The 20,121-nt window shown below is 47.1% G+C and overlaps 1 protein-coding gene across 2 annotated transcripts in view; it reads left to right on the top strand.

Moving 5' to 3' along the window:
• ILA (putative protein kinase regulator ILITHYIA) overlaps positions 1-20,121 on the top strand; it is a 125,595-nt gene that overhangs the window by 83,096 nt on the left and 22,378 nt on the right. The gene's annotated exons all lie outside the window — the stretch shown is intronic.

Genomic DNA, 20,121 nt, shown 5'->3' with positions numbered 1-20,121 from the left:
TCCAACGAGAGGCCTGTACCATTTGTGCCAGCTGTGCCTTCCAATAGATGGTCCCAGATCTCCTCTGTATAAACGAAATGAGTCTGTGGTGTAAATGTATAGCGGGTGTGTGACCTGCCTCCTGATGTCCGGGTTGTACTATACTGAAATTTAACGGATAGTGTCAGGAGAGCATGATCTACTACTATGCCCACTGGCCTGGCTCCCACTGTGAAATCTTGAATGCTGGGGATAAAGCTCGGTTGTGTCATTACATTATCCATTGTATTGGCCCCATGTCTATGTGGAAAGCATGTGAAACCGGCTGCTCCAGGAAATCGCTGTAAGCCATTAAGTATGGCTAATCCATGTGTAGTCGTCATTTCCATGAGGTATCTCCCATACTCCGTTTGCTCTCTGTCATCTGAGCATCTGTCAAGTCCCAACTCACCCATATCCAGCTCTCTAAGCATCTCATCTGAAGTGTTGTAGAAGACTGTCTGTGAGTTGCCTGTTCAGGCATTGAAGTCCCCTACGAGAATGATATCACCATCCCTAGAAAACTCCCAAATGTCATCATCTAGGATAGAGAAAGGCGCCTGTCCTCTGGATGCGGCATACATTGATGTACTGGGAGGAAAGTAACATATGGCAATATATAGGAATCGAACTGTGTGAGGTCTCAGTCTCACCCGCATATATCTAGCATGATCATCTCTTCGTACAATATGCAGTAATGGTTGTAGTTCCTCTCTGAATAGCACTACTACTCCTCCTGAACCTCTACTCCCGTGCTCAGATCTTGCATTTGTTCTGTGAGCTGTTTCCCATTTGTATCCCACCACATATGGCATTACCTGTTAAGGGGCCTGATGAGTCTCTGAGAAGAACACAATATCGTTGTCTTTGAAACTCTCTTCTAATGCACCCACGTCCAACCTCATAGACCCATTACAATTCTAGGTAGCCATCTTCAGTGTGGTCCCATAGGTCTCGCACGGTCATGCAGTACGCCGCTCTAAAATCACCACCCGTCCATCTCTGTAGAAGGCTATCTTTCCCTTCTCCCTTGCCGTTGTAATCTCTGGCATTACCTCTCTCATATGTGCGAGTTGTGAGAGGGGCCTGATGAGTCTCTGAGAAGAACACAATATCGTTTTCTTTGAAACTCTCTTCTAATGCACCCACGTCCAACCTCATAGACCCATTACAATTCCAGGTAGCCATCTTCAGTGTGGTCCCATAGGTCTCGCACGGTCGTGCAGTACGCCGCTCTAAAATCACCACCCGTCCATCTCTGTAGAAGGCTATCTTTTCCTTCTCCCTCGCCGTTGTAATCTCTGGCATTACCTCTCTCATATGTGCGAGTTGTGAGAGAGTCAGATCATCACCGAGGAAAATACCTGTCTTTTTGAGAGTAGGCCTCTTCCTCAAGAATTCCTTCTTCTCTTCCTTCTTCTCCATCCCCATCATGGATGTAAGGCTTGTGACTTCTTTCTCCACATTGTTTATGTCCTTGTGACCAGTCACTCTGACATGCAGTGCTCGCATCCGCCTTCTTTGTTCCTCTTCAAGAGTCATGTTGATAAGCGTCGGTGTACAAGGAGTTTCTTGACCTTTCCCTTTCTTGGCGATCTCAATCCATTTTTCAGCCTTGTCTGCCTTTTTCTGTGTCCTTGTTATCATCTCCGCCCATGAAGATGTCTTTGCCACACTCAGTTTCTCTTCCTCTGTTATCATCCTTACCTGTTCCTTAATTTCCTTGATTTCATCTATTACCGAGGGTTGAAATTCGCCTTCCTCTAGTCCATTGCTTACTCTATCAGCAAGATCCTGTTTAAGGGCTGAGACTTCTTTTTTGAGTACCCGTATCTCGGCGTTTGGGTTCTCCTGTTTGAGGGTTGAGACTTCTTCTTTGAGTGTCTGTATTTTTGCGTTAAGGCTCTCTTTCTGCTTCTTCCACTGTGCGCCTTCATTGAAGACCATCTGAAGGAGGTTGGCCTTCTCCTTCCACCATCCTTCCATCTCTGTTTTCCACTCCTTCATTTCCCTCTCCATTTGCGCCATCCGCTTGTTCGTGAGCATGAAGGTTGCCTTTGCTCGCGGCTTGCAAACAGGTGAGACATTGACGGCTTTCGTGTGCTGTGCAGAGTCTTCTTTTAGTGTGACAGTTTGTGCAACATCCATTGAGCATTCATGGCCTTGACGTTGATCCATTACGGTGAGGCCCAAAGAATGAGAGAGAGAGAGAGAGAGAGAGAGAGAGAGAGAGAGAGAGAGAGAGAGAGAGAGAGAGAGAGAGAGAGAGAGAGAGAGAGAGAGAGAGAGAGAGAGAGAGAGAGAGAGAGAGAGAAATGAAATGAAATGTTATATTAACGTCTTCAAAAGGCCAAAATAAGCGCCATGCCTCATGTGAGTCCTGACTCAAGAAGAGCTGATATAAATCCTTCTGTAGTTTGGCTAAAAATGTCCTTTTCTTGCGACGTACTATACACCGAAGAGCAATCCGAGACTGCTTATATGTGATGATCCCAAGTGTAAGCTCTTTCTGGACCTGGATTCTCGTCTCTCTGCATTCCTCGTCATACCAACTGTTTTGAGGCATGTTCCCAGCTCCTCTCTTCTGATCAGGTTGAGTATGTGGGTATGCCTCTTGTGCTGCTCCATGTAGTATCTCTGTTAACTGAGAAGTAATCTCCTCTACAATATATACTGGCTCGGCTGCCCACATCCTATTATAGATCTTTTCCACAGACTGAATTAGTTTCTGGCGTGAAAGTATATCTTGTGTGTATCTTCTTCCTTTGTACTTGAGAGGCATTGTATTGGAAGGAGATTGATAAGGTGAAGAGAGCATGATCCACTGCAATCCCAACCGGTCTGGGTCCCACCTTAAAGTCCTTGATACTAGAAATAAAGCTTGGTGAAGTCATGACATAATCCACTGTACTGGCCCCATGCCTGTGTGGGAAGCATGTGAATCCCCGAGATAACGGGAAATTCTCTAGACCATTAAGTATGGCCAAACCATGTATGGTTGCCATCTCCATGAGATGTCTCCCATATTCAGTGTGTTCTTTATCCTGTGAGTTTCTAGTAAGCCCCCTTTGTGATAAATCCACTTCTTTGAGCATTTCCTCAGAAGTATCAGAGAATACTGCTTGAGAGTTGGCCGTTCTGGCATTAAAGTCTCCTAAGAGAACTATGTCTCCATCTCTAGAGAACTCCCATATGTCATTATTCAATATGGAGAAAGGGGACTGTCCTTTAGGTGAGGAGTAGACTGAGGTACTTGGAGGGAAGTAGCATATAGCGATATATAGAAATCTACGTGTCTCGGCTCTCATTCTCACCCACATATACCTTGCTTGCTCATCTTTCCTGATAATCTGTAGTAGTGGTTTCAGCTCCTCTTTAAATAAGACTGCTACTCCTCCTGACCCCCGGCTACTCTGTAGAGATCTCTTGTCTGGTCGACCAGCTGTTTCCCATAAATAACCCTTCACATGTGGCATACGTTGTCCCGGTATTTGGTGTGTCTTTGAGTAGAAAACTATGTCTCTGTCCCTAAAGCTGTCTTCAAAGGCACCTACATCTAGCCTATATGACCCATTACAATTCCACGCCGCTATCTGGAGCGTCGCCCCATAGGTCTCGCACCGTCATGCTGAGCGCTTTCCAGAACCACTACTTTCCCTCCTCTATAAAAGGCGATTTTCCCCTTTTCTCTTGTTGCCCTGATCTCTGGCATCAACTCTTGCATGTGTGCCACTTGTTCCAATGTAAGGTCATTTCCCAGGAAAATACCGGTTTTCTTAAGAGTTGGCCTCTTCTTTAGAAATTCTGTCCTTATTTCTATATTCGGGAAGCGGAGAATAAGTGCGCGATCCTTTACGTTTCCCTTCTCATCGATTCCTTTCTTGCCCACTCTCCATGCACTTGTGTGAGTAGGCTCTGTGATGCCCATTCGTTGTAGCAGTTCCTTCACTTCTTCATCTACATTCTCTCTGTCTTTGACTTCTGTGACCCGCACATGCAGAGCCCGATTCTTCCTTTTCTGCTCTTCCTCAATGGTCATATTAATAATGGTAGAAGTAGGTGTGGTCTCGAGCATCTGGGCCTTCCCTTTCTTCACATCCTCAATCCATTTCTGTGCTTCATCAACCTTTTCTTGTGTCTTAAAAAGACGTTCCGCCCATGAAGATACCGTTTTCGATTTCTGTTCATCTCCTTCCCGTAGAGCTTTCATTTGATCTTTCATGTCCTCGAGCTCCTTCAGCACCGAAGGTTGGTCGTCTCCCTTCTCCTTAGTTGCAGATTTGCAAGCCACAAGTTCTCCTTTTAGCTCCTCAATTATTGCATCTTTTTCCCCCATGTGCTTTTCCATATTTGTTCTCCATGCTTCAAAACTTGCTACTGCCTCATCGAGTTTCTTTTGCATAACGCATTCTGTTACATTTACTTCGGCCTTGATTAGGTTTTGTAATTCCGTTTTCAAGATCTGAATCTCCTCATTCTATATCCCCCGGATCTCTCTCCTTAGTTCTCTCATCATGTCTCCATACATGGAGTTCTTGTAGCTCTTAGGGCTCGCGTGCATTTCCTTCCTGATGTCATCTCTCATGTAGTTTAGCTCGGATTTGAGCATCATCTGGACCTTCTCCATCATTAGTTCATCATGTATCTTGGACGTTTTCCCCACTCGTAATGATCCTGGTGATAGTACAATATCTCTGTTTCTTCGCTTAAATGTAGCTGTTGTCTTTTTTGGGGTGGTGTGGCTATCTACACCCGGCCCTTCCCCTTCGGTAGGCGGATCCATCCAACCCGAGCCCCAAATGTGGGGTAGGGTACTATGGAGAATAGGACAAACTTAAAATATTTTATCTTAAGGCTTTTTACCTTAAGGCTTTTTACCTTAAGGCTTAAAATTTTCTCTAAGGCTAGGACTTCCTACGCGTAGGTGAAGAGCGCGCGTATGCTGGGACTTGCTACGCGTAGGGTTGCTAGGACATGCTACGCGTAGGACTTCTTCTGCTGCCTGCCCTTCGCGTGAGCTCCTGCTTGCTCCACCTCTCTCGCGTGAATCCCCTAGGCCCGCCACAGGTCCACCTGCGCTCTGAGTTGCTGAGGCTGAAGCCTGTCGCGTTGTGGTGCTGAGGCTGAAGCTTTCTCGCGAGAGAAAGAGGAGGACCCCCTGCTTGTTGAAGCCTGCGCGCGCTGTGGAGCTGACTGAAGCCTGCTGAGGCGGGACTGAGGCGGGACTGTAGGTGCAGAGCAGAGGGCCGCCTTCACTTCGTCACCACACAGAGCAGAGGGCCGCACCACGCACCAGAGAGAGAGAGAGAGAGAGAGAGAGAGAGAGAGAGAGGGAGAGAGGGAGGTCAAATGTTATATTAGCGTCTTCAAGAGGCCAAAATGACTATGAGACCAATCTGTTACGAAATAGTGAATCTAATGCCATGTCTGGGTACAAAAGAATTAGAACAAAGATACTACTACTAGAATCCATCCTTATCTGCAGTTTATATGTCGAGAGAGTATGGCTCGAATCCTTTGCTATAGTCTCCATCGATGCTGTGTAGCCCCTCTCCTCAATCATGGCCGTCTGGATCTCTGTAGCTGCAGTGCTTGGTTGATGAGAGTCCCGATAGTGGTCGAATGAGTGTGGACCGAGCTCTACAGTGATGGCTGCTCCTCTGGCTGTCCCATATCTAGTGAAAAGAAATCTGTAATCTGTCTCTGGGACTCTCTCTCTCTCTCTCTCTCTCTCTCTCTCTCTCGCTTTTTTGGTAGCACCTCTCTCTCTCTCTGTCGCGGAAGGCTGGAGTGGTGCCAAATAGAAGCAGGGGCTGGCTCGTGTGTTGCAGCAGAGGTCTCTCTCTGCGTGAGGAGGCAGAGGCAACGAATTTGCTCCATCCCTGTCGCGTGCAATGCTTGTGCATCTTATCGCACTGACGATTAATTAATCCGCGTCATTCTGAACCTGTCAGGTGCCCAATTTAATCCACGTCATCATTTCTGAACTTGTGAGGTGCCGAATCATCATTTCCGGGTGTGCTTTCTGCCAATAGCCTTAGGCCGCTGCTCACTCACGTTGCTGCCCTATCTGTCCCTGCTCGCCAGCCTTTCCCTGGCCTTAGCCCCCACACCCGCCTGCCACTTTCCCTTACCCTTTGCAGCCTCCAGTGAGCTCCAGCGGGGCTGGAAAATTGGGGGCCGTTCGCCGCGAGCGGACCCAGCAAGGGGGCCGCGTGCATTCTTGATTGTGCAGGCCGCTAGTCTACCCACAGTGGGTTGTGTGCTTTTGATTCTATCGACAGGTGCAGGTGACAACAGCATAACACAAAGGGATATCATACGTGACATCATACGCGTAGGATCCAGTGGGAAATTCTGTGTGCGAAATGGTAAGTGAGCCCGATACATCTGTTGAACGACAAAACATGGAAGCAATCTCCCCTGCACAGGACACGGAAGCCGTCAATGTCTCACCTGTTTGCAAGTCGCGAGCAAAGGCAACCTTCATGCTCACGAACAAGCGGATGGCGCAAATGGAGAGGGAAATGAAGGAGTGGAAAACAGAGATGGAAGGATGGTGGAAGGAGAAGGCCAACCTCCTTCAGATGGTCTTCAATGAAGGTGCACAATGGAAGAAGGAGAAAGAGAGCCTTAACACAGAAATACAGACACTCAAAGAAGAAGTCTCAACCCTCAAACAAGAGAACCCAAACGCCGAGATACAGACACTCAAAAAAGAAGTCTCAGCCCTTAAACAGGAGCTTGCTGATAGAGTAAGCAGTGGACTAGAAGAAGGCGAATTTCAGCCCTCGGTAATAGATGAAATCAAGGAAATCAAGGAACAGGTAAGGATGATCACAGAGGAAGAGAAACTGAGTGTGGCAAAGACATCTTCATAGGCGGAGATGATAGCAAGGACACAGCAAAAGGCGGACGAGGCCGAAAAATGGATTGAGGCCGCCAAGAAAGGGAAAGGTCAAGAAACTCTGTGTACACCGACGCTTATCAACATGACCCTCGAAGAGGAACAAAGAAGGCGGATGCGAGCACTGCATGTGAGAGTGACCGGTCTCAAGGACATAAACAATGTGGAGAAAGAGGTCACAAGCCTTTCATCCATGATGGGGATGGAGAAGCCTTTGCACACAAAGGCATGGAGGGTAGGTAAGAAAAGTGATGGCACGGGAGAGTCTTCAAAGGGGAGAGCTCTCATACTACGCTTCCCCTCGTTGGAAGAGAAGAAGGAATTCTTGAGGAAGAGGCCTACTCTCAAAAAGACAGGTATTTTCCTCGGTGATGATCTGACTCTCTCACAGCTCGCACATCTGAGAGAGGTAATGCTAGTGATTACAGCGCAAGGGAGAAGGGAAAGATAGCCTTCTACAGGGATGGACGGGTGGTGATTTTAGAGCGGCGCACTGCATGACGGTGCGAGACCTATGGGACCACACTGAAGATGGCTACCTGGAATTGTAATGGGTGCATTTGAGGATAGTTTCAAAGATAAGGATATTGTATTCTTCTCCGAGACTCATCAGGCCCCTGGACAGGTGATGCCACATGTGGTGGGATACAGATGGGAGACAACTCACAGGACAAATGCGAGATCTGAGCATGGGAGTAGAGGTTCAAGAGGAGTAGCAATTCTATTTAGAGAAGACCTACAACCATTACTGCATATTGTACGAAGAGATGATCATACTAGATATATGTGGGTGAGACTGAGACCTCACACAGGTCGATTCCTATATATTGCCATATGTTACTTTCCTCCCAGTACATCAATGTATGAGGCATCCAGAGAGCAGTTGCCTTTCTCTATAATAGATGATGACATATGGGAGTTTTCTAGGGATGGTGATATCATTCTCCTAGGGGACTTCAATGCTCGAACGGGCAACTCGCAGACAGTCTTCTACGACACTTCAGATGAGATGCTTAGAGAGCTGGATGTGGGTGAGTTGGGACTTGTAACTTTGCAAAAGGAAGTTTCTGCAAATTCTGAGCGGTTTGGAAGATATGGGCTGACAGGCTGCAGGGTATTCGAAAAGTTGAAGAGTATTTATGCACATTGTGGTGATATGCTACATTCAGAGAGCTCGGATTGAGCTTTGTCATTCTCTTGTTTTGCGGATTGATGTTTTGCTCTCAGTAAAGAGAGTGTGGGTTGATATTTTGAACACATTTATGCGCACACATTGAGAACAATTCGTGGATGTATGCATTCTTGTGGACTCTCAGGTTCGAGAGTGGATTCATTACAGGTTACGTGCATTGACTTATGCGATTGAGCAGATTTCGGAAAGTGTGGTGCATAGATTTGCAGAGAGTTTTGCAAGCATTTTTGGCATGATTGTGAGCTGAATTTTTAGCTCATTTGGATGCTCTTTGATACACATTTGGTACATGCTTGATGCTTGTTTATATTGCCATGTGAATGCACATGATGTGCGCTTTTCGGCGGATGGTATTCTTCGCCTTGCAATGGCATATGTGGGCTGATTTTCAGCTATTTTGAGCATCAATTTGTGTCACATTTTGGTTGGCTTGCATCGAAGTTTATGCTAGTTGTGCTTCGCTTGTAGCTCAGATGACAGAGAGCAGACGGAGTATGGGAGATACCTCATGGAAATGACGACTACACATGGATTAGCCATACTTAATGGCGTACAACAATATCCTTGAGCAACCGGTTTCACATGCTTTCCACACAGACATCGGGCCAATACAGTGGATTATGTTATGACACAACCGAGCTGTCCCCTGCATTCATTATTTCACATTGGGAGCTAGGCCAGTGGGCATAGCAGTAGATCATGCTCTCTTGACACTTTCTGTAAAATTTCAGTATAGTACAACCCAAACATCAAGAGGCTGGTCACACACCCGCTATACATTTACACCAGAGACTGATTTCGTTTATACAGAGGAGATCTGGAACCGTCTATTGGAAGGCACAACTGGCATAAATGGTACAGGCCTCTCAGTGGAGGAGTGCACCACTCTACTGACTGAGACACTGCATGGGGCTGCATCAGTGGCATACCCACACACTCAGCCGGGCAAGAGACGACATTCTCGGAGCATGCCCCAGAATAGTTGGTATGATGAGGAGTGCAGAGAGATGAGAGCCCAGCTTCAGAGGGATCTTCTGTTAGGAGTCATCACTTACAGACAGTCTCGGATTGCTTTCCGAAGCCTTCTGCGACGGAAGAAGCGAGCTTACCTAGCTCAAATGGAGTGAGACTTATATCAGATGTTCTTGAGTAGGGACTCAGGAGAGGCATGGCGACTCTTCCATGAGCACTCCCCTCCCCCAGTGATTACTTCACCTGATGTGTGGGGCCAATATGCGACATCATTATATACAGTCCCTGGACAGGAACCCCTTCCAGACCCTACCAAGCCTTGCCCAACTTACGAGCACTATCTTTACATCTAAGATGGTACAAAGAGCCATCGATAGGATGAGGACCGGGAAGGCATATGATCATGACGGTCTAGTACCGTAGCACTTTATACATGCTAGGGATATGTTGATGGAGGTTCTCGCAGTGTTGTTCAATCGTGCCATGTGTGAGGGATTACCTGAGACTTGGAGGTTGTCTAATATTGTGCCCATCTTCAAGGTTGGTGACCCTACAGATCCTGGGAACTACCGCACTATTATGGTTGGACACACATTGACACGGTTGTATGTATCTATTCTGGAGCAACACTTGAGTAATTGGGCAGAGGGCGAGGGTGTACGAGCAAAGGGTCGGGCCGGCTTCAAGAGGGGTTTCTCCACTCTTGATCATATTCTGACACTCAGGGCCATCATTGAGGAGGGCAGAGCACATGGGCGACGGATGTATTGTAGCTTTGTGGATTTTCGCAAAGCATTTGACATGGTACCAAGAGCTCGATTGATGCGCAAACTAAAGGAGATGGGGGTGTCCATAGAGGTGATTTGGGGGATTATGGCTTTGTACAGATCAGTGATGGGACATGTACGCACTCCGAAAGGGGTATCGGATTTAGTTCACTCTATTATTGGAGTGAAACAGGGCTACCCACTATCTCCTACTCTATTTGGTATGTATGTTGATGAGGTGTCTGATTACATTGACAGAAAGGGTGAAAGGGGTGCCGAGTTGGCAGGGACGTGGATCCCATTGTTGCTATATGCTGATGATATTGTGCTGATATCTGACTCACCAGAAGGTATGCAATGACAGTTGGATGCACTACGCAGTTTTGCAGAGGATTGTGGATTGTGTGTAAACCTAGGTAAAACCAAGGTTATGGTGTTTAACACCACACCGCAATGGGTCAAGAGATCAGTACCCACTTTCAAATATGGTCAGGAGATTGTGGAGTATACAGATGCATACACTTACCTGGGGTAGTCTTTACTGGGCCGAGATTTTCCTTGAGAAGAGCAGCACAGACTAGACTAACTAGAGCTGGTGCGGCTCTGGGAGGAATGGAGAGGATGTGTTCGCAGGTTATGTTCCAAGAACTTAGGGCAAAGTTATGGCTCATTGATACTTTGGTTGCCTCTACTATGTTATATGGGGTGCAGGTTTGGGGACTTTTTGTAGGCCAGGAGGGTTGGAGGCGTATGGAGAAGCCCATGGTATCTATGATCTCTCGGGTGATTAGAGCCAAGGCTTCCGTACCGCATGATATCATTCGAGCGGAATTAGCTGCCCCTCTTATGGAGATTGAGGCGCTGACTAGATCAGTCTCCTTTGTACATAGTCTGTGGGATACTACCAGAGACAGATATGCCAGGGTGGCTCTAGAGTCCTCCAGACAATTAGCTCTTAATGGGGATACATCATGCTGGTATGCACAGATAGCATCATGGTTTCAGACACATGGTTTCACCATGGACAGGTTGCCTCCTTTTCAATACTCTCTATAGGCACCCTTGAGGTCTTTGACACGGGTAGAGATTAATAGACTCATTCGTCAGGATCTGATCCAGCTGGACACGAGGAGGACATGGATAGAGCCGATACAGGAGTTGGGCACAAAGATGGCTTTCTATAGAGAGCATTTTCTCCACCTCACGGGGGATGGGTTTGTGATTCGACCTAGCTATATGGACAGGCATCTTTCTCATGGTGTGCGATGTGCCATTGGTAATGACATATGTAATGTAGCTCTGTCTCTTGCTCTAGCTGGCATAAGTAGCATATCCTGCTGTCTGCTGGTATCCCTCTGAATCTACCAGTCTCACTCTCCAGCTGATGTGAGCATGTGCGTATCTGACCAATGGCCAACCACAAACCATGAGACATATGTGTGTCCATGTAGCTGGTTCGAATCACAAACCCATTTTGTGCCCAACTCCTGTGGCGGCTCTATCCATGTCCTCTTGGTATCCAGCTGGATCAGGTCTTGACGAATGAGTATAGAAATCTCCACCTGTATAAGAGACATCGAGGGTGCGTGAAGAGAGTACTGGAAAGGGGGCAGGCTGTCCATGACGAAGCCATGCATTTGAAACCATGATGTCATCTGTGCATACGAGCATGAAGTGTCCCCCTGAAGAGCTAACTGACTGGGAGACTCAAGGGCCAGTCTACCATATCTATCTCTAGTAGTATCCCACAAGCTGTGCACAGAGGAGACCGATCTGGTAAGCGCCTCAATCTCCATAGTAAGGGCAGCCAGCTGTGCTCGAATGATAGCGTGGGGTACGGAAGCCTTGGCTCTGATCAGTCGAGAGATCATAGATACCAAGGGCCTCTCCATACATCTCCAACCATCTTGGCCTACAGAAGATCCCCATATCTGCACTCTATACAACATAGCTGAGGCTAGTAAAGTATGAAAGAGCCATGTCCGTGGTTCCTGCGAACACATCCTCTCCAAGCCTCCCAAGGCCGCAAAAGCTCTAGTCAGTTTGGTCTCTGTTGGTCTTCCCAAAGAAAACCTCGGCCCAATGAAGACAACCGCAAGGTAAGTGTAAGCATACTCTACAATCTCATGACCATATGTGAAAGGCGTTGTTGATCTCTTGATCCACTGTGGTGTGGTGATAAACACCATAACCTTGGTTTCACCAAGGTTTACAGAGAATCCACTATCCTCTGCAAAACTATGTAATGCATCCAACTGTCGCTGCATACCCTCTGGTGAGTCAGAGATCAACACAATATCATCAGCATATAACAACAATGGGATCCACATTCCTGCTAGTTGGGCACCTCTATCACCCTCTCTATCAATGTAATCAGACACCTCATCAACATACATACCAAATAGAGTAGGAGGCAATGGGCAACCCTGTTTTACCCCAGTGGTGGAGTGAACTAAATTAGATATCCCCTTCGGAGTGCGTACATGTCCCATCATTGATCTGTATAGAGCCATAATCCCCCAAATAAACACTATGGGCACCCCCATCTCCTACAGTCTGCGCATCAATTGAGCTCTCGATACCATGTCAAATGCTTTGCGGTAATCCACAAAGCTACAAATCGGTCTCCCATGTGACCCTCCCTCCTCAATGATGGCTGTGAGTGTTAGAATATGATCAAGAGTGGAAAACCCCTCCTAAAACTGGCTGGCCCTTTGGTCGTACATCCTCACCCTCTGCCCAATGACTCAATTGCTGCTCAAGAATGGATGCATACAACCGTGCCCATGTGTGCCCAACCATAATAGTGCGGTAATTCCCAGGTCTATAGGATCACCTGCTTCAAAGATAGGCACAATAGTAAACAACCTCCAAGTTTTAGGTAACCCCTCACACATGGCACGATTGAACAACATTGCAAGAACCTCTACCAGCATATCTCTATCATGTATAAAGTGCTCTACTACTAAACCATTATGATCATATGGCATGTTGCTCCTCATCGTATCAATGGCTCTCTTTACCATCTCAGTGGTAAAGAAGGTGCTGGCAGGTGGGCATGGCTCTGTAGGATCTGGAAGGGGGTCTTGTCCAGGAATTGTATATAACGATGATGCATACTGGTCCCACACATCAGGAGAAGTAATCACCGGGGGAGGGGAGTGCTCATGAAAGAATCGCCATGCCTCTCCTGAGTCTCTATTCAAGAACAGCTGTTACACGTCTTTTTCCGTTTGAGCCAAGTAAGCTCGTTTCTTCCGTCGCACAAGGCACCGGGAAGCAATCCGAGAGTGTTTGCAAGTGATGACTCCTAAAAAAAGATCCCTCTGAAGTTGGGTTCTCATCTCTCTACACCTCATAATACCAACTATTCTGGGGCATGCTCCCAGAATGTCGCCTCCGACCCGGCTGAGTGTGTGGGTATGCCTCGAGTGTGTGGGTATGCGTCTGATGTTGCACCATGCAGTGTCTCAGTCAGTAAAGTGGTGCACTCCTGCACTGAGAGGGCAAGACGAGCTGCACATAGACGACTATAGATCTCCTCTGCATAAACCGAGTCAGTCTCTGGTGTAAATCGAGCTAGTCTTAGGTGTAAATGTATAACGAGTATGTGACCTGCCTCCTGATGTCTCGGCTGTACTATACTGAAATGAAACAGACAATGTCAAAAGAGCATGATCCACTGCTGCGCCCACTGGTCTGGCTCCCACTATGAACTCCTGAATACAAGGAATAAAGCTCAGCTGTGCCTTAACGTAGTCCACTGTACGGGCGCCGTGTATGTGTGGAAAGCATGTGAAACCGGCTGCTCCAGGAAATTGCTGTAAGCCGTTAAGTATGGCTAACCCATGTGTAGTCGTCATCTCCGTGAGGTATGTCCCATACTCCATCTGCTCTTTGTCTCTTTGTCATGTGAGCATCTGTCAAGCCCCAACTCACTCACGTCCAACTCTCTAAGCATCTCATCTTAAGTGTCGTAGAAGAGTGTCTAAGAGTTGTCCGTTTGGGCATTGAAGTCCCCTAGAAGGATGATATCATCATCCCTAGAAAACTCCCATATATCATCATGTAGTATAGAGAAAGGCGACTGTCCTCTGGATGCAACATATATTGACGTTGGGGGGGGGGGGGGGGGAGTAATATATGGCAATGTATAGAAATCGGACTGTGTCAGCTCTCAGCCTCACCCACATGTATCATCTCTCCATACAATAAGTAGTAGTGGCTGTAACTCCTCCCAAAATAGCATTGTTACTCCTTGAACCTCTACTCCCATGCTCAACTCTCGCGAGGGTCCTGTGGGCTTTCTCCCATCTGTATCTCACCACATGTGGCATAAGCTGTCCAGGGGCTTGATGAGTCTTTGAGAAGAAAACAATGTCTCTGTCTCTGAAACTGTCCTCAAAGGCACCAACGTTTAACCTCATAGATCCTTTACAATTCCAAGTAGCCATCTTCAGAGATAGAGATGAAATGAAATGCTCTATTAACGTCTTGAAAAGGCCAAAATGACCTATGAGACCACAAAGTTACAACATGGTGGAATCTAGTACAATGTCCGGGTACAAAAGATAAAAAGTGGGGTGCTGAAAAAAATATAAAAAATCCCTACCTACTAGATAGTAAGTGTGTGTGTGTGTGTGGGGGGGGGGGGGGGGGGGGGGGGGGGGGGGGGGGGGGGGCTGATATAGGGTTGAGATTGAAGTGATACAAGGGCAGATACAAGAGTGAGCATGATATACAATCCTCATCAGGATCACAGGAAGTCCATCGCCGGTCGCTGTCGGATCTCATCAATCTCCTCCATGGTGAGAAGTTTGACCGGGCGTCGTGCATATCGGGCCAGGGTGACCCGAATCCGTTGATGTAGTCTCCGCCGATGGTGTGTAGTCCTCCTCAGTCGTGGGCGCCTGGATCTCGCAAGCTCAGTCGCTCGGTTGATCAGCGTGCCTCGGGTGTGAGGAGAGTATGAGCTTTGCTGTGGTCGCTGCACCTCCGACTGCACAATATCCGCTCTACAGAAGAAGTCTGTGATCTGTCTCTGAGACTGGCTAGCCTCTCCTCTCAACAAGCTCTGTTTGTGTCTTCGTAGCTCTAGCAAGAACAATCCGAGACATCTTTGGTCCTCATACCCTATGACTCTAGAAAGCGGTCCAAAACCCTCTCTGAACAAGCAATGGAAGTGACCTCGTATCTCATAGCAAACTGGGTAATGGCATACATAGTGCAAATCTGTCTCACCCTCCGTATGACATAGGGGACATATGTCCTCGCCTCTGTTGACACTCCGATGTATCTGCCGGTCTCCACCCGAAGTTGGTGTGAAGATGTGCGTATCTGGCCAATAGCACACCGAATCCCGTGAGATGAGTGGGTGTCCATGTATCTAGGCCTCACCACAAAACCATCCTCAATGAGCCGGAGAAGGTGCTCCCTATAGAAAGCCATCTTCGTGTCCAACTCCTGTGTCTGCTGAATCCAAGTCCTCCTGGTATCCAGCTGAGTCATTTCTTGGCGAATGAGCCTCATGTTCTTGGACCGTGTAAGAGTCAGAGAGGGGGCATCCGATGAGTTCTGGAAGGGGGTAGTCTGTCCATGCTGAATCCATTAGATCAAACCATGATGTCATATGTCCATACCAGCATGCGCAGAGAGAGAGAGAGAGAGAGAGAGAGAGAGAGAGAGAGAGAGAGAGAGAGAGAGAGAGAGGAGAGAGAGAGAGAGAGAGAGAGAGAGAGAGAGAGAGAGAGAGAGAGAGAGAGAGAGAGAGAGAGAGAGAAATGAAATGAAATGTTATATTAACGTCTTCAAAAGGCCATAATGACCTATGAGACCCGAAAGTTACAAAGTGGTGGATCTGATACAAAGTCAGAGTAACAAAATAACCTAACAACAGTACAAAACAAAGATATATACTATGGGGTCCTAAGTTGATCGATGTGAACCAAGCAAAAGACTAAGCAAAAAATGGGCGGCTTGTTGGGATAGAGAGAGAGAGAGAGAGAGAGAGAGAGAGAGAGAGAGAGAGAGAGAGAGAGAGAGAGAGAGAGAGAGAGAGAGAGAGAGAGAGAGAGAGAGAGAGAGAGAGAGAGAGAAGAAAACAATGTCTCTGTCTCTGTCTCTGAAACTGTCCTCAAAGGCACCAACGTCCAACCTCATAGATCCTTTACAATTCCAAGTAGCCATCTTCAGAGATAGAGATGAAATGAAATGCTAATTATCGTCTTCAAAAGGCCAAAATGACCTATGAGACCACAAAATTACAACATGGTGGAATCTAGTACAATGTCTGGGTACAAAAGATAAAAAGTGGGGTGCTGAAAAAAATATAAAAAATCCCTCTCTACTAGATGGTAAGTGTGTGTATGTGTGTGTGTGTGTGGGGGGGGGGGGGGGGGGGGGGGGGGGGGGGGGCGCTGATACACGGCTGAGATGGAAGTGATACAAGGGCAGATACAAGAGTGAGCATGATATACATTCCTCATCAGGATCACAGGAAGTATTTGTGCTGCATTGTGATGTGCCAATTATTGAATATTCCTAATTGGATGAGATTGCCTGGGTATGTAATTTTAGTGCATCAAGACACCCGTGGAAGATCAGTACGGTCTGGGTGTGATGGCTAGTTTTACTACACCGGAATATCAAGAGTTCTGATCTGGACGAAAGGAGAAGCTAACTCCTTGATCAAAAGAGCAGAAAGGAGAAGCTAACTCCTTGATCAAAACAACCGAAAGGAGAAGCTAACTCCTTAATAAAAAGAGCAAATTGATTGTCCCTCGAAATGTCCCTCGGAATGACCCTCGGAATGACCCTCGGAAATTTTTGAGCTAACTTGAGTTGTTTTGCAGATATGTTGTAATCGCGGACGTTTACTCTCTTTCAAGAAGGGTAGATGTAACAAACTACTGACGTGTCAAAGCCTAAAGAATGGAGCCAACTCACAGATGTGGCCGAGGGGCCTAAACCCTAAGAATAACAAGTCCTACCAACTTATGGGGACCCCGCTCGATGGGGCCCCAAGTGACATAAAGGAAGAAAATAAAGCAGGATCCGGACACACGCAAAAACTGATGACGTGGCTGATTTTCAAAAATTGCATTGGCATGATGTACGGATTTTCGCGTTTTGCGTTGGCTGATGACATGGCAGCTGTACAGATTTCCGTGATTTACTCTGGCAGCTTTTTCGCTTTGCTTTTGGACCAGAAGCTTTTGAGTTTTAAAGGCTTTGTACTGTAACTGCTTTTCAGGCCAAGGGCCTTTAAATATGAGGGTAGGGCTCATTCTTTGGCATGCTTCTTGGAGAAGGTGCAGAGTGTGGAGTACCGGCTTGTACTGTGTTGATGCAATATAAAGAAATACCGAAAGGGGCGCCAAGGTTTGGGGCCAATACTCTCTGGGGTGGAATTCCGCCACTCCGTGTCGCGTGTCGTCTCTCTCTTTTAGTTTAGTTGTTATTGAAATGGTAAAAATCTGTTCAATCTGTTCTTTTCTATTGGCATGTGGTGCCCGTCTTGTGACACGATCTCTGTCCGTGTGAGAGTCAAGGAGGGTGCATCCAGGGAGTATTGAAACGAAGGCAATCCATCGATGTTGAAACCGTATGACTGAAACCATGTAAGCATCTGTCCGTACCAGGATGTTGTATCGCCTTGTAGCACTAGTTGTCGAGATGACTCCAGGGCAAGCCGAGCGTATCTGTTTTGGGGAGATCCCATAAACCATGTCTAAAGGATACTGGTCTAGTCAATACCTCCGCCACGTCGGGGGGGGGGGAACGGCTAGCTCGGCTCGGATAATCTCATGCGGTACTGATGCCTCAGCCCCAATCATCCGAGCGATCATAGAGACCAAAGGCCTATCCATACATCTCCATCCATCTGTGTTGCCAGACCTCCCATGGTGGTCTACTGAGGGTCCCCATACCTGAACTCCATAGAGCATAGCTGAAGTCACTAGAGTGTCAAAAAGGTAGAGCTTTGTTCGCGGTTCCTGAAACTGATCCTGCGTACACATCCTCTCCAGTCCTCCCAAGGTTGCATATGCTCTTGTCAGTCTAGTCTCTGATGCTCTCCTTACTGAAAATATCGGTCCACTGAAGACTACCCCAAGATAAGTGTATGCATGTGTGTACTCCCCAGTCTCCTGGACATACGTAAATGTGGGTGCTGACGTCTTGACCCATTGTGGTGTGGTGTTGAACACCATAACCATGGTTTCCCCAGGTTGATAGAGGGGAGCCGCCGGGCATGCCCTACCCGACTCTGAAAACAAAACAAAAAAAACTCTCACGAGCAAATGTATGCGAAGCATCCAAATGATGATGCATCCCCTCTGGAGAGTCAGAAATCAACACAATATCATCAGCATATAGTAACAACGGAATCCATGTCCCCGCTAGCGGAGCCCCTTGGTCTCCTTGACGCTCTACGTAGTTCGAAAACTCATCCACATACATCCTAAAAAGAGTCGGAAATAGGTGGCATCCCTGCTTTACTCCAATAGTGCAATGGACCACGTCAGACATTCGCTTAGTAGTGCGTACCCGCCCCATCACTGTCCTGTATAAAGCCAGAATACCCTAAATCAGCTCTGTAGGCACACCCATGTCCTGTAGTTTGCGTATAAGTCTGGCTCGTGGCACTGTGTCTAAAGCTTTGCGGAAATCCACAAAGCTACAATAGATCCTCTTTCCATGGTGTCTACCCTCCTCAATAATAGCTCTGAGTGTCAGAATCTGGTCAAGAGTGGAGAAACCTTTCCTGTATCCTGCTTGCCCTGGTGCCTGTATGCCTTCCCGCGCTGCCGATCTACTCAGCTCCAAGAACGGATGCATACAGCCTAGCTAATGTGTGACCAACCATGATGGTGCGATAATTCCCGGGAATCATGGGATCTCCTAACTTGGAAATAGGCACAATCGTAGACATACTCCAAGTCTCCGGGAAGCCTTCATACATGGCTGCATAGCTGACTCCTGACTGCATAGCTCCTGACTGCATAGCTGCATGTATATCTCATCCATATACATAGGATCCGTCTTCCTCATGAAGGTATATCGAGTGTGTGTAAGGACCTCTCCGAATGGAGCTGTGCTGAGCTGAAACGTTAGGGTGAAAGACAAGATAGCATGATCAAATGCTACTCCAACTGGCCTAGTGCCCATTATGAAATCCTGTAAGAATGGAATGAGACCTGGCTGGGCCATAACATAATCCACTGTGCTAGCACCATGACGGTGTGGAAAGCAAGTAAAACCTGTAGATGTCGAAAATCTTTGTAGGCCATTCAAAATGGCCAATCTATGTGCAGTTCCCATATCTATCAAGTATCTGCCATACTCAGTGTATTCGTCATCTTGTGATAGTTTGGATGGGCCCATCTCTGTCGTGTCAAAAGTATAATAGAATATTGTTTGGTGATGGGCAATCCTAGCAGTGAAGTCCCCTAGTATGATGATATCACCATCCTTGGCAAACTCCCATATGTCATTATCCAAAATAGCAAAGAGGGACTGTCCTCTAGGTGATGCATATATTGATTTACTAGGAGGAAAGTAACAGATAACAATGTAGAGGTATCTGCCCATCTCTGCCATGAGCCTCACCCACATGTACCTAGCCTGTTTATCCTTGCGCGCTATATATATCAATGGCTGCAGCTCCTCCGTGAATAGAACTGCCACTCCCCCTGAGCCCTGTCCTCGATGCTCCGATTAGGTCTCCTGTTTGCAGGCTGTCTCCCATCTATATCCGGTCACTTGCGGCATGGATTGTCCAGGGTCACTTCTATAGAGACATGAACACATATGCATCCTCTCTATACATAGTAGCTGAGCAGTTACCATTGCCAGACCCGCCGGAGCCGTGTCCTTCCACTTCTACTTTCTTCACAACAGAGATGGTGAGGCGAGCCATTGACAGATGCACACAAGGAGGGCACAAGATCATGATGGTACGAGTACATGACTTTGGAGTCCCACAGGAGCTTGTATAGGGTAATATGGCACTGTAAAAGACAGTTATAGAGAGAGTACAGACTGTAGAGGGTCTTTCAGACCCCGTTTACTCTACTATTGGCGTGATGCTGGGATGCCCACATTCTCCGACTTTGTTTGGATTGTATGTTGATTTACTGACTATATTGAGACTACAGGGGACAGGGGAGCACAATTGTGAGGTACATGGATACCTCTATTGCTTTATGCCATTGATATTGTGCTTATTTCAGACTGTCCAGAGGATACTAGAGTGGGTGGAGTAT

This window comes from Adiantum capillus-veneris, chromosome 21 (genome assembly GCF_014529385.1).
Source record: "Adiantum capillus-veneris isolate H3 chromosome 21, ASM1452938v2, whole genome shotgun sequence".
NCBI classification, from domain to species: Eukaryota; Viridiplantae; Streptophyta; class Polypodiopsida; order Polypodiales; family Pteridaceae; genus Adiantum; species Adiantum capillus-veneris.
The sequence above is the reverse complement of the archived record's forward strand: the minus strand, read 5'-3'. Positions and strand labels throughout refer to the sequence as shown.